Raw genomic sequence first — 13,529 nt, 5'->3', positions numbered from 1 at the left:
TATTGGAAGACGTATATCACCCAACAGGGCTGAATCTCGTCTGTTTCCTAGTGTAGGCGTATGACATTATTTTCAAAAACAAAACTACAAGTTGTAGTGAGCTGTGAACAGTCAAAAGAAGCACGAACTGACCACTGCAAGCAACCTACTGGCTTCCCTTACAGTAATTTCACTTCAGACTCAAAAGCTACTCCCCTTATTTGTGCTCTTCTGTGCTGAAGATTGAGTGCAGGAAAACAGCACACTCAGTGGAATTGGTATTTAGGGAACAATTTAACGGGGAGCAGAAGGCTGGAGGTTTGAGCAACAGGCCTCTAGAAATCCAATAAAGATATATGTGTGTTGTCAGGAAATAGGCAGTTTTGAGGACAGTAAAAGACACTTCTCTGGAAATAGGAACATGTGGGTTTCAAGCCTATCCAGCCTGGATTAAAGATGCCAAAGCTATCAAAGAAATGCAGATAAGAAAACAGTCACTGAACTCATATTGAGGAGTGGCTGTAAAGTTTTCATTGAATATTTCTACGAAAATGCAGCAAATGCACGATAAGCATGGTGAAAAATAATAAAATTCAGCAGCATGAAAAAATTCTGGAAATAGTGTGTTACTGAATTTTACTGACTTCATTGTCAGCACTGCATATATGTACATGAAAGTTTGGCTCCTGTAAGTAAAAATAAATATGTCTCAAACATGTGCAATAACTTTAATATAAAATTCCTCTTCATGTCACAATTTCCTCAAACTTTTTTTTTTATATTGTAACAGTTGTATATGTCTTTTCAGTATTTGATTATCTGAAAGTCTTTAATATTTCTTTCTACAAAAAGGTTAAAGGTATTTTACAAATTACATCTTTATAGAAAAAGCAATAGTGAGAAAGGTTACTAAACTTCATAAATCTTTGCATAAAAATAAGTCTCTGTGGTTACTAATGGTTATTGAGGATCATGGCTCAAAACCCTACCTGTGGTATGTTGGTCTCCTAAGCTAAGCTTCATCATACTGTCTTGTATGCTTTATTAGTGAGATAACTGTTTTCTGTTGTTTGACTGTTAAAATGTAATGCTACATTGGTGTCACTATTCAAATTTTTGATCTGAATTCTGGATCGAAACAGCAAATTTCAGAGACTGCTTGGAATACGTCAGTCCACCAAGCCCCATATCACAAAAAGAATTTCAGTTCATTCTCACTGTTCCCCTTCAGATAAAGTTCCTGTTACATTAAAGGACTGTTTGCCACAATAATTAACAGTATTTCAAGCAGGGTTGGTTGCTTGACATTCCTTCTTAAAGTACAGGTTTTGTTTGCTTTTAATTTTGACACAGCTTCTTTGCTCTGAAGTTTCCCTTGTCACGTGCCTGTTTATTGCCCAATTTCTTTTTATTTCAACTTAGTTTTCCAGCTTATTCTGTCAATACTAAAAGTTGCCAAGATTTTTCCTTTCAGATGTTATAGCAGCTTTACATTTTAGAAATATCTGGACTGGAAAATCAGCCTGATTAAGCTGAATCTTCATAAGTTATCATAAACAGCAACCCATTATTAATGCTGAATAAATTGCATTTTGAATATACTAATACATTGTTATTTAGGTTGACAACGTCTAGTTCAATCAAACAGTATTTTGTTCCCCATAACTTGGAGTGCTGAGCACATTGTGCATAAAAGATCCCCAGAGAATAACCCAATAATTTTGCTGTGAGGCAAAGTCCAACTGGAAATCGGAATTGGTGTTAGTTAGTCTGCTCACCTGGTCTGCCAGTGCAAAAGATTTGCCCCAATACATGAAAGAGGGAAGACTGAGAAGAGAAAGATGGCACGACTGAAATGAGTAGAAAAATTTGACTGGAGTTGGAAAGGAGATATTCCAGGTAAATTAGAGGGAATATGGAGGGAAGGATGAGATTGAGAATGGAAAAATGCCAAGCAGGTGAATAGAGCACACAGACAAGTTAGGGAAACTAAACACAAGACACTTAGTTGGGACTAAAAAGATCACATAGGAATCTGGGAGTAAGAGATGATGACTGTTTGGTTAAAGTTAATGACATATTAAGTCATTAATATGAAGTGATATTGGTGAAGTTTAGGAAAAAAATCAAGGTAATATTTTTCATTAGAAATAAAATCTGAAAAGAAATGTGGAAGAGACAACACATCAGAAAGGGAAGATCTGGTTGGAACAAAGAGCAGAGACAAAGAGGTGTAAATAGAGGAAAGCAAATTTAGCAGGAATTAATCCAAAAATTAAAGCACAGAGAAGAACAGAAGAAGTGGCTGCAGCATTGCCTCCTTGAAATGCTGGAAAGCATCCTTGTTCTTATGATATACCTGGAAACCCCACAATAGAGTGTATAAAAACAAGACAATTCACCTGTAAAATGGCTAAGTCTGATCATTTGTTAAACAAATAGCCCAAAACAAAACTTGGTCTGTGCTATGAACTTAAGCATTTCTGCTAACAGATCACTTTAAGGGTTTTTCTTTATTTAAGTCTCGGTAATTATAGCAAGCATGCATAAAAGATACTAAAGAGTGTTCTCCTAGTTCTGACATACCCTACTATTTTTTTTGTTAGTCCAAAATAACACACAGTACAAGCAAACTTGTGTAGTCATGTGGGCTTGTCTACATGTAGCAATCACAGATACCTCATAATAACTCTAAGCTTTTTTATGTGCCATTGATTATGGAAGGACTTTGCCAAACTGATATCACAGACCTCTCTTTTCACCTTGCATTCTCTATTGCTTACACAGCCTATAGTATCTATCATATTTCCAAAACAACATTCAAATTAATTTTTCTTTTCTAAAAGCTCAGGCCTACATAATGTATAACCAAACCCCTGGAATGAAGGAACGAATGTTCTGTTGGGGTTATTTGTGAACTTTGTATCAATTATTCAGTAAAGGAGCATTTTGAATGGAAAGTTTTCATGATTCAGATAGCTACACGTTCATGGAAAATATGAAAAATGCATTGGCACAGCTTTTCATGGATGTTATCATAATAATGATGCCAAGGGAACCTAATCTAAGCCTGGAAAACATCTAATAGGTCACAATAAATGTGTGTGGGAGAGAAATGTTTGTTGTGAACACATTGACAGAATTTTATTTTTCATAGAACAGAAGGAAAACACAATTCTGACTGCAGGGCCCCTGAGAGTATCTATTTTTGTCCATTGAGAAAAATAATAACTATTTTTTGGAAGGATTAAAACATAAAATATCATCATTTTTGGTTGCTTTACTTTGAAAACATGCCAAGAAATCCTGGGGAAAGTGGCAGAACCTATCAAGAGGAATATTTATTTTTCTTTACTATTGGCATAACTTCCATTGAAAAAGATACAAAATTGTCAAATTACTTTATTTCCCTCGCAACTTTACTGGAAGTTATGTAATACTCAAGCAACCCAGTAATCTCCCACCTGTAGAGCATTAATATAATGTATAGAACAGCAGATTTATGACTTGTACCGAAGACAAGCATGAAACTATATCTTTCACTGAGAAGGCCTCTGTAAGAGATGAGCTAATGCATTATTGTAGCCTAACATACTTGTTAGCTATTTTCTTTCCCGAATTAAAAAATTGAATTATATACACTCAGTCTAGTTACTGAACCTGTAAAGTTTATTAAAGTTTATCGACCATGTGTATACACTTCAGGATTTAGGTTCAATTGCTTCTTTCAAGCTGGAACATTGAATTAAGATGCAGTGCCTTGCTGTGGCTCTCATGGACTCCAACTGAGCTACAGGTAGCAAAAGTCTCCTTCAATTAGACATAATCATCACTCACAGTCAATAATTGTGCTAAAGGCTGCTTTCAAATCTGTGAGGGATTCGCATTTAATGTACTGATTCAGCTTGTCTGAGCCAAATTCACTGTGTACTGAAACCAAAGCAATTTAGTTCTTGCCTACGGCCCTTTTGGCAGTTCATCTAGTACTGAGCACTGTAAGGACTGTGAGATACAATTTAATCTGAGACATCTGTGCACAGACAGGACCTTTTCTGTAACAGAGAAAGACTAAGTAATGGCTAAGCTGTAGTTTTATGTGAAGAATCAAGTCTTATCTCTCCTCTGAAAAATAAAGCATTTAAGATATAGTAGAAAGCCAAACCAAAAAGGAAAAAAAGGAAAGAAAAAAAGGAATAAAAAAAAATCCTTGGATTTATGAAATGCACACTGAGGCTACTAACAGATTTCCTTGCTCCTAACCACATAAAGCACTTGAGCCGTGATCCTTGGATTAACCATTTAAAGATATTAGACTTATCATCAGCTGCAGCTGACTGGGAAAATCTTTATTAAATATGAAAGAGAGATGCCTCATTGCTTGTGATTTTTGTCCAAATATCAAAATTTCCTTTGTATGTATTTCTTTTTTTGGCTGGTGATGTTATTGAGGAATGTGCTGTAATATATATCTCCTATATAATTTTGATTCCGAAAAGGCTATTTCCTATAGCTTTCCAAACCATTCCCATGAAAGGCTTAAAATTCCTGCATTTTCTACATGCTTGATTGCATAGAAGGTTTTGATGACAGCAAATGAAAATCTAATAGAATGTGCTAAGTTTTATTGACTTAAACCAGGTTTTTGCTGTGAGTTTGCACTCGACCATTTTGTGATTTCTACTTGCCATTTTTTTCTGAAATAATCAAAAAGGTTTTTAGAACAGTGTTGTTTTGGGATATTCCTTCAAAATTTGGTTTCAAAACACTTTTTTTAAAATATGAAAGCAAGACAGAGAGCTGATTGGAAAGTTTAAGTCAGATCTACGTAATCTGCTGATCATAGAGGCACTGCCTTTTGTTAAAGATCTTGCTTGTATGAAGCAAGAATTAACAACACACCATTCCTTGGCTAATACCTGTTAGGGAAAAACATAAATGGAGGGATAAAGCTTTATCACAGAAAATTCTGAAATTATGAAGTACAAAATCTTGGCCATGAAATCTAATTATGTTAAAGTACATTGTTGGAATAAACTGTTGTACTGAGGATCTGAATTCGAAGTCTTAAGGAGCAGTTGAATTCTCCACTAATGTTGACTGACACAAGAAACTTAATCTGCAAATTCTTTAATTCAGATAATACAAATATATTTCCAAATTGTGATATTCTCTGAGATTTGAATTTTTTGTCAAGATTTGAAGCCTTGAGAAGAGTTTGAGTTAATCAGAATTTCTGTTGTTAATTTCCTTTAACAACCAGTGTAGCCCATTGTCTTGTTTATATCCTGTCTTGAGTTATCTAATGAATCATGAATCATGCAGTGCAGGCACTGCATTACCTGTTCACCTCATTTAATTTCCTGAATAGATTTAACTGCAAGGATGGGGTTCTGTGACATCTGGGAATAGATCAGCATGCCTACCATCACAAACCATTAAATAGAGGAGACAATAACAATATTGTAGATGCAGATATAGAATATCTCATTTGAAGGTCTTTGCTAGCAACCTTCACATTTTTGCTTGCTTTCTACCTTGCCACCCTATGGTTCATAATTTTTGATTGCTGGCATCTTAGATGCCCAGTTCAAGAGAAGGAGCAAATAAAGGATAAGGATATCCTGAATAAGTTGTGCAGGGTTCCTTCCTTGGGAAGAAAGCCCCTAAATCTCACTAGTGCACTTTCCAGAAGGAAAAAAACATAAAAATCCAAAACAACATAAAATGATGTTGAGTCTGAGCTGTAGTACTTTGGGGCAAGACATTGACTTTTTCTTTTCATGATAGTTGCTCTTCATGAGAAAGGATACTTTATTCATTGTTAGACTTGCTTTATATTAAATACCTATACTGATCTTTTGACTACAACTTAAGGAGTGCGTGAAAGAGTAAAAAGGCTTGTTTCCCTTGATTAAAAAAAAAGAAAGTCTGAAAAAGAATATATTGCTATGTTTTCATTGTCCTTGTTTATTCATTGGGACAGAAATGAATCAGAGACAAAGAGAAACTTTTTAAGCTCAGCAGTGAATGCTTAGCTCATGAATAAATTGCCCAAAGAGAATGCACGTTGAAATTATAAGAGACCATCAAGAGATAGACTTGAAGCCAACGTTTCTAAAGGCAGAAGGAAAATAAACAAAAATAAAAAAACAATCAACCAAAGCAAAGCAAAGCAAAGCAAATAATTTAAACCAGAAATTTGAATCTTGTACCTTATACTGTTTTTCACCCAGAAGAGTCCTGCACTCCTAGAAGAGAATTCTGCAAGCACTACCCCGTGGAGCTGAAATTCCGGCAGATTATTTACAGTAGTAAATTAATGCAACAACAATAGGTCAAATACATTCCACATTCATCTCCTTTTTGAATGATAACAAAATTTCAGGGCAAAAAAGAAATATTCTCTTCATCAATTTTCCAAAGCTGACACATCTGTATTTTGATGTGAAAATTATACATGTTTTAATACTTTTGTAAAAAAGAAAGGATAAAAGTGGGAAAATTCTAGGGAAAAATTTTTATTGAACAACTTTTTCAGTTATTACAAACTTCTGTTGAGTAATGTACTCAATGAATATTGTTATGTCTACAGCAGACCTAGTCAAATACTCAGTGGAAAAAGTCATTGAATAATTTATTTAATGAGAAATGACAAAATTCACTGAATAATTATTCACAGAGCAGTACTCAGCTCTAAATTTTTTCTTGAAAGATGTAGAAAATTATTTCAATACATTATTTTCTTAAAGCTTTGTCTTTTATCCTGCTTTATCCTGAAAGCCAACACAGTTCTGAGTTTAACCAAACTTAAATGACAACATTAAGAAATCTTTCAAAGCTGCCGAGTTTGACTTCTCTCCTTCATACATTCTCCAGAATTTCTTGCATAACTTAGGAGCCAAAAAGTCTGTAATCCTCCAGAATCTATTGTCAATAGATTGCTGTGTAATAATTTTCCTATTGGAAACATTGTCCTCATAGTTCATTTTATAAAAAATGGATGAAATAATGCATTTTCAGATGCTTAATTAACGCAAATCTTCACATCCTATTCATGCTGACAGTACACGAAGAATTCTTGCATTCCAAACGCGAAGGCAAACTTGAATACAAAACTCAGTCCTTTTGACGATTTCCATTTGTACACTTCTGATGTTAAACATTTAAAAAAAAATCCTACAAACAAACAAAGAAAACAAAACAAAATAAAAACAAAACCAAGCAACCAAAGGAAACAAACCAACACCGCAAACTTTTCTCTTATCCAGATAGTGAATACACAACATCAGACTGAGCTTAAGAAAGGAAAGATGGTTGAGACATGCCACATTTCAATTATGGACGATGTTATCAGACAAATGGGTCATAAATATAGGCTTGAAAATATTAAACTCATTTTATGTTAAGAAGTGACTAGTTCAATGATAATTAGCTCCATTTTTGAGATGCATATAATTTCTGTGATGCCACATAGACAGTGCTAACAATATCACAAAGATCATAAAGACAAAAGTAGCTAACCTTCAGGTTAACTTTAATTGGAATATTGAAAAATAGGAGAAATGGCAACTAACTTTAATGTGTTATAATAGCCTTATCATTTAGGTCAGGTCTTGTCAATTTGTTTGTTTACTATAAGCATCAATCTTTTTTAATTCCTGTGTGTAGCATGCTGTACCCTTTATTGCCTGGATGAAAACTAATATCCAAATTTCACGTTTTTAATGAGAAAATTTTAGTTTAATTGCTTACTGTTTAAGCTATTTCTGACATTTTCCTTTGTCAACTGCAGCTTTGAACTTGAGACCTATCTGCAATAAGCTTTGTATTTAAATAATTCACCATGCATATTTTATCCATGTAGGACTGATGCATAGGATTTTGTAGTAATTATACAATTATTGCTGAACTTTGGCAACAAATATAGGCCAAATAAAACAAAAACTATGAAATAAGTTGTCTCGTTTCTGTTCAAAGGAAAAAGCTAGAGACTACTACAAGTTTCTTTACTCATTTCTGCAGCAAACAGCTATCCCAACCACAATCACCAGTGCATCTTATTAGGGTTTGTTATGGCGTGATCAAACCACATGATGAAGAAATTCATTTGGTAACATACTTAATCTCACCTAAGATTAACTGTCTGTAAGTTAGAAATCTATTCTGTGTATATTGGTGAAGGATTTCCTTACAGACAGTCAAAAGATATAAAAGGTGCCTAGGTAGCTAGACTACACCTATTGTTGAACTGTTCCTTGTTCTAAAAGCAGAGGAACTCAGCCTGAATTTCTCACTCTTGAGCATCCACTCATAGCATAAAACTCTACTGTCCTCCACACCCAGCATCGGTCAGTAACTTTGTTATAAGTCACAAGAGGCAGTTGGGGAAGGTATGAAAATTCAGTTATTCTTTTAGCCATGAAGTTAGATACTCTAACTTACAAATTGAACAAATGGGGGATAAAGTGGCCTGTGTTGTTTCCTGTGGTGTACAATATATTTTCTGTTTTACAACCATAATCTAACATCTTTTACTAGAAAGACACAGCTTTCCAAAATGTTAAAATTATTCAATTCGTGTAAGAGTAAATGTGGAAATTTCTCATGTTACTCTACAGTAAGGCTGTTTACTTCTGATTGTGCCATTTTTAACCTGATGCTGGAGGGAAAATAAGTACTTTCCATGTATGTATATACAAATATCTTGTTTTCCTTTATGAAATTCACAGAAAGATTAGCAAGAGGCTAGTTAGGATCATCAAGCTGGAATAGGATTTTATGTTATTCAAGAGAAGTCTGATAGGCAAGTGATGCTGATGCTGTGTTTTATGAAAAATAATCATGCCAGGACACACCACCGCTGAAATATCAGAGTTCACATTTCTTTAATATAAAGTACAGCTGTTAAATAACTTAATTTTATTCTCTTGTTCTGTCCTCTTGAGTGAAAAGAAACAAATCACTAACTTGGAGTCTTTAATATGGTTTTCCTTGAATGGAACAATATTACTGTTTCTTGAGTATTTATGTGAATACACCTAAATATATACAGAAATATATATTTTCATAAGATTGGTTGTGAATATACAGAAACAGATAACTGATGCTGAATTAAAAATACGCAGGAAATCACTCCTTAGAAAATGAAAAAGAACACTTCTGAATGTTCAGCCACTGAATATTATTTCTGTCATTAGAGGAACAAACTGCAGTTTGTTAGGGAAAAATAAAACCTAAAACAGATATTTGAACTGAACTTTGTGTTGCTAAGTCCATTCTTGGGCATAGCTGGATTGTATATATTTAGTTTTCTCTGTACCTGAGAACAAGTAACATTTTTTTGCTGTGGTTTTGGAAATTATATCAAAGTCTCTGTCAGTCACTTGTCAAATTCCATGTTGTCATTCTTGGATATAAAGATTTCAATAGCAGTCCTGCTGAGAACGATAACTGCTTATGCACGTGTTTGAACATGTGATGTAAACTGTGATCCTCTGTGTTCAAAGCTCCACAATGTTTGTCTAATCCGTTTGATGCTATTCTTCCTGAAAGGAATGTATTGTAACATCCCATATGATACAGAAGAGATAAAATTCAAAAGACACAAAGGATTATACTTGCACTTATACCATAGCTCACAGACTGTTCAGATTACAGAGTGGTGATCTAACTTGTATTACATCATATTGCAATAAAAGGTCATCAGAACCTGGCACTGATTAATGGCGCTGGAAACAACAAACAAACAAAACCCTGCTAACTTTATTTCACATCTAACACAACATTACGAAAAGAAACACTTCATATTAAGCAATAAGAAACAAGCCAGTGTCAGCATTTATATTCTATCATGTAATCTGATAAATGCATATTATGGTCGCTTTTTGCACTTCAGATATGAAAAAGAGAGATTATTTCATAATTAAATATCTCCATATTCTGTATTAAAAAGATGAAGAGGTGTGCATTCAGGTGAATTTACTGGTGTGCATCCATACTGAAGTTCAAAGTTTTCAGAAAACATAATTTCCATGCAACAGAAATCATTTTCCAGCACATCTAGATGTAATGTTACTTTTAAAATGAAGTATACAGAGAAATAAGTATCAGATATAAATACTATCTCTTACTGAATTGTCTGTGCTTGCCCTTTGTAAATTATTACTAAATATTTCATGAGTCAAACAATACAAAAAGCTGTAGTGAATCACTAGCTCAGTGACAACATATTTATTAACCATTCCTATTGCTTTTGGAGCCTGAGACTTGAAATCGAACAGGATTCAGTTGTAAAACAACTAAGTATGTAAATTGCTCTGAAAGTAATGCCTTCTATTTATTTCCATAGAAACTACATACAAAATGGGCAATAACACTGCTTGACAGAGCAAATTCTCAGCTACAAGCACTCTTTTTCAGCGTAGTCACCACCAATAACTATGCATTTTTGCCAACAATAAACAAGAGTCTGCATGCTGCACTCATAAAAATCTGCACCAGCGGATATGACCCACTGTTTCATAGCTGCTATGATGGAATCATTGCTAGGACAATTTGGCCCACACAGGTCAGCCATCTTTCATTGGCCTGAACAGATGGAAATAAGAAGGCACCAAATTTGGACTATACAGTGGGTGTGGTAATACAGACCAGCCCAGATTAACAGTCTGTTCTACGGTCTTCAAATGAGTATGAGACTCAGCATTACTGTGTTGCAAGAGGAAGATTGTATCCCTCTCCAGCCTGTCTCTGGAAGTTCAAGCCTTCAGCTTATCTAGTGTTGTAATGGAGAAGTTGAGATGTTGATGGTTTGTCTGGGTTCCAGGAAACCCAGAAGAATCACCCATTTCCTATCCCAAAAGACATTGCACTAAACTTTACTTGCTAAGAGCTGCATCTTGAACATTTTCTTCAATGGGAAACGCACATGCTGTGCTCCAGAGACTTCTGTTTTAACTCCAGATAGTAGTGGTGACACCACATCTCACAGGTAATGATGAAATCCTGAAAACTGTACCTTCAGCCTTGCATTGGTTCAATGGATCCCGACAGACTTTCAGAGCAGCCCTTGTACATTTCAAGATAAGAGGGCAGCTCTGAAAATAATGCCTCCTACCTTACTATGTTGGCCTGTGATGACAGAGTTGGATGTTGGTGGTATGGCAGTAGATGTTGAACCTTCCTTTCAATATTTTGTTACATTTTGTTGCCATATGACAGATGGCAGCAGAGGGGCAGTATGACAAAATAGTGTCTGACATGGAAGTGTGTATGAAACAAAGGTCCATCACTGACTTATTCCATGAAGAAAAAATGGCACCCACTGACATTCATCAATGCTTCCTGAATGTTTATAGATATCAATCAATGTATGTGAGCACAGTAAGGTGGTGGGTGGTGCATTTCAGCAGTGGCAACAGTGATGTGAAAGACAAGTCACGTTCTGGATGGCGATTGTTATGAGCATGGCATGCAGGCTCTTGTTCATCGCTGGTGAAAATGCACAGCTAATGGTGGTAACTATGTTGAAAAATAGTGTTTCATAGGTAAGAATTTGCTCTATCAAATAGTGTTCTTGTGCTCTTTGTATCCACTGTAGTTTCCACAGAAATAAAAAGGAGGCATTACTTTTGCCTTTACCTAAGAAAACTGCAGAAATAATTAGGAGCTTTTTCTATGTAGCATGACTTGTTTATGATCTGCATTAGAACCACCTCCTTTTATTATGATGAAAGCATTTTCTTTATGGCAGTGTTTGCTACATATATTCTGAAACAATTTATTTTAGTGGATAGGAAAACACGACACTGCAAGTTTGCCAAGAGGGTTTTGACTGATATTGATAAGTACATAAAAATAATAAATGTTGAACTGCATCTACCAAATTGGTAACATTAATTATTCCTCTTGCTTATTTTTTCTGAAAATTATGCATTCCTCTAATATTATCAAGTGTTGTAATCAAGGCATAGACACAATATGCATTTTCTTCCCATGTGCACTGTACCTCTAGGTAGTAATTTAAAGAATAGGACTTAGGTTCAAAGAATCATTCATTGTGAATATATCTCTTTATACCTCATCCTTGTGCAGCATCCTGATATACCTTTTGTCTTCTGTTCATGTATTTGCAAGATTTGAACGAAAAACCAGCTAGTTCAATTGTAAATCAAAGCATATGATATATCATTCTTGTCTAACGTATCAGTCACTATTTGTATTCCTTAACACAGCTGGAAATGTCTTATTTGTCAGCTGAGTTCTTATTGTATCCCTTGCTGATTGCTCAGCATTTACATTTGAGTTCAGTTTGATGATATTCATATTAAAGGTACTGTAAAAAATTAAGTTTCCAGTGAACTCAAATGATATCTGAATTAAGAAACATGTCTGATAGAAAGAGACTTACTATCATGATGTTTATTTTTACAGCAGTGTTTTCCAGGGCTCAGTGTTATTTCAATTCTAGGGCTAGTCCTGTTCAACATTTTTATCAACGATCTGAATGTAGGAGTTGAATGCATCCTCTGGAATTTTGCTGGTGATGTTAAAATGGGAGGTGGTGTTGACTATCAGAAGGGATAAGAGGCCTTTCAGAGGAATCTAGATGCATTGGAGCATTAGGCAGTTATCAATAGCATGAAGTTCAGCAAAGGAAAATGCCAGGTGTTGCACCTGGGTTGCAGTAATGCCAGGCACAGACTGGGAATGACTGGCTGGAGAGTAGCTCAGTAAAGCAGGATGTGAAGGTGCTGGTGACAGCAGACTGAACTTGAGGCAGCAGTGTGCCTTGACAGCCAAGGGGCAAACTGTATTTTAAGGTTTTCAACAGAGCACAGCCAGTCACTCAAAGTAGTGATTCTCCCACTGCATTTAACATTGTTGCAGCTTCATCTGGAATATAGTGTGCGGTTCTGGGGCCCACAATATAAAAAGGAAGGCAATAAAACTGCTAAAGGGCTGGAAGGCATGTCCTGTGAGGAAAGGCTGAGAACATTTGTCTTGTTTAGTCTGAAGAAGGCTCAGAGGAGACCTCATTGCCCTCTGAAACTTTCTGAGGAGGAGAAGCAGAGAGGGAGATGCTGATCTCTTCACCCTGCTGCCCTACCAATGACAGAGAACAAAGGAGCTTAACAGTCTCTGAAGGTTCCTTCCAAATGAACTATTCTATTCATTCTATGCTATGCTATGCTACGGTATGCTATGATATGCTATGCTTTTATATCTCATTAGTGAATCAACCATATTACTTTACGTTACTGGTTCAGTTATTCTGCTTTCATTTATTTTTTCTTTCAAGTATTGGCCCTGGGAGCCTACCCATAAGATAAGCTAACTGAAAAGTGATAAAGAATAAGAAAAACATGCTTTGCATGTTGTATAAAAGCTAAGAGGTGGAAAGGTTCAATTACTTGCATCTAATAATCAGTATTAATAAAAAATATACACTAACAATTGTCACACCAGTGGTGACTTGGTATTTTTTTTAGATGTTTCATTAGATAGATGCGTACCTATTGTGAAATATGCTAGGAGTCTTATTTGGCAGC

This window comes from Numida meleagris, chromosome 2 (assembly GCF_002078875.1).
Source record: "Numida meleagris isolate 19003 breed g44 Domestic line chromosome 2, NumMel1.0, whole genome shotgun sequence".
Lineage (NCBI taxonomy): Eukaryota > Metazoa > Chordata > Aves > Galliformes > Numididae > Numida > Numida meleagris.
Note: the sequence above shows the minus strand (reverse complement) of the source record.